This window comes from Penaeus vannamei, chromosome 28 (genome assembly GCF_042767895.1).
Source record: "Penaeus vannamei isolate JL-2024 chromosome 28, ASM4276789v1, whole genome shotgun sequence".
Classification (NCBI taxonomy): Eukaryota; Metazoa; Arthropoda; class Malacostraca; order Decapoda; family Penaeidae; genus Penaeus; species Penaeus vannamei.
The window spans coordinates 18,092,389-18,094,888 of NC_091576.1; the positions used below are offsets into that span (position 1 = coordinate 18,092,389).

Here is a 2,500-nt window from a genome sequence, read left to right on the forward strand (position 1 = left end):
TGTTTATGGAAGGAAAGGCTACTGGATCGTCCTGAACGCGATCCCTTCCTTTGCAAAACAGAAGACGAGGCTTTGGTCCCATTCTGCGTGGATATCCAACACGAAAGCAGCGGACGCCTTTCTTTACTTACTTGGTAATGTACTTATTTGCTGTCTTGTTGCTTATTTGTCTGCTTGCTTGCTTACCTACTTACGTCCTTACTTATATTTCATTGCCTATTTACTTACTTACTTACTTTAATTACTTGATTATTCAGTTTTCTGTATACATATACATACCTGTAAACATGCCGACAAACAAATATACATACATATATACGTACAAATTTGTATTCATCTATGAACACACACCTACACACACACACACACACACACACACACACACGCACACATACACACACACACACACACACGCACACAGACACATACACACACACACACACACACACACACACATACACACACACACACACACACACACACACGCACACAGACACATACACACACACACACACACACATACTCATCTCTCTTTCTATCTAATTACCTCCATAGACAAATAACACCTGATATACAGTACAAACCAAAGTCACACACATATGCTCAATCCAACAAAATGTACATGTGTTTGAATGCATTTGAAAGTACATACATTCCCTGAACACTTTTTGTACTAAGTTGCCCTAGGTCTTTGTACAGGGATGAATGGAATAGGCACATACCTGGTGCTTTTTTGTGATGATGTTATATGTTGATTAAAAGGGGAAAAAATGTGTCATTTGGATGTTGAGGATATTAATGTTGTTGTTTTTCATGATATAGATGTTTGGTTTTGTGTAGGGAAGCGTTCCTGTGATCTTGTGTGTGTGTCTGTGTGTGTGTGAGTGTTTTTTTTTTCCTGTGAGATATTAATGTTTTGGTTTTGTGGTTTGAAGGTGTATTTTTTATGAACTTTCTATTTATTTGTTTATACCTAGATATACATACGATAACATATTCATTGGGTTCTTTTTATGACTTTGCCGAGAACTTATACGAAGAATAAATACATGCACAAGTTAAACATTATGATTTTTAAATCCATATCCCCTACTGTCTATGTCTTTATCTATTCCACTTCCTCTTTCCAACCTCTCCCAAATGCAAAGTCAAATCTACAGAAGACGGCGAAGAAGAAGAAGAAAAGAACTAAGATACATAAATAAATGGATTTTGAAAAACGTATTGCCACCTTGTTCACTTCACTATATAACACTGACTCCCCCCTCCTCTCTCTCTCTTGCTACCCATGTATATGCTCTCTCTCTTTCTTTCTCTCTCTCTCTCTCTCTCTCTCTCTCTCTCTCTCTCTCTCTCTCTCTCTCTCTCTCTCTCTCTCTCTCTCTCTCTCTCTCTCTCTCTTTCTCTCCCTCCCTCCTTCTTCTCCTTCCCTCCTTCCCAACCCCCTATTTGTGTCCTTCCCTCTCCCTCTCCTTCTCTCGTCTCCCCTAGTCCATTTTACCTTCTTCTCCCCCCTCCCCCCCCCCCCATCCCCTCCCCTCCTCCCGGCCTCCCCCTGCACTCCCCCTCACTCGAAACTTAAGACGTATTAGATTATAGTCACATAAAGCGAGAGGCGTTACAAGCATCTCTCAGGGGGGAGGGGGGATGGGGAAGGGAGGAGGGGGGAGGAAGTGGGGGAGGATGGGAGCCTTGTTGGGAAGAGTGGGGGGGGAGGGGGAGGGAGGAAGTGAGGAGGGGTGAGGATGGGGAGGAGAGGAGTGGGGAAAAGGATGGGAGCCTTGTTGGGAAGAGTGGGGGGGGGTGATAGGGAGGATGAGAAAGTGAGAGAGAGGAGGGAGAGGATGGAGGGGGTGGAGAGGAGAGGGGGAAGAGAGAGTGAGAGAGTGAGGGAGGAGGGAGGGGGTGGATTGGAGAAGAGGTGGGGGAAGTAGAAGGAAAGAGGGCGGGAGAAGACGAAGAAGGAAGGAAAGAGGAGAAGGGGAAGTGAAGAAGGAGAATAGGAGGGAGAGGACGGAGTGAGGGAAGAAGAGTAGAGGGGCATGCAGGTGGAGGATAGAGAAGGAGGAGGGAAGAATGACAGGTAGGATAGGGGAGATAAAAACATGAAGAGGAGAGGGAAGGGGGGAGGGAAGAAGGCAAGAGGAGAGAAAAAGAGAGAAAGAAAAAAGATGGGAAGGATAATCAGAAAAGGGAGAACAGAGGAAGAGAAGAGGACAAAACCAAGAAGAATGGGTAGGAAAGGGAAGGAGAGAGATGGGAAGGGAAGAAGAGGGGAGGGAAAAGGGAGAGGAGAGTGAGAGAGGGTAGTTAAAAGCGAGAGGATAGTGGGAGAGGGAAGAAAATAGGGAGAGGGGATGGAAAAGGGAGAGAGGAGAGGATAAAGGGAGAGGAGAGGAGAAAGGGAGAGGAGGGGGGAGGGGGCAGCAGGCAGAGTGTCTCCCTCGGGTGATGCTCTGGTAATGGAATGACACCCCGGCCGCGCTGCCGCTCTCTGATC

General features: G+C 46.0%; 1 protein-coding gene across 1 annotated transcript in view; it reads right to left on the reverse strand.

Annotated features, from left to right (window-relative positions):
- The window catches only part of LOC138867104 (uncharacterized), a 24,026-nt gene that overhangs the window by 21,045 nt on the left and 481 nt on the right, over window positions 1-2,500 (reverse strand). The window lies entirely within an intron of this gene.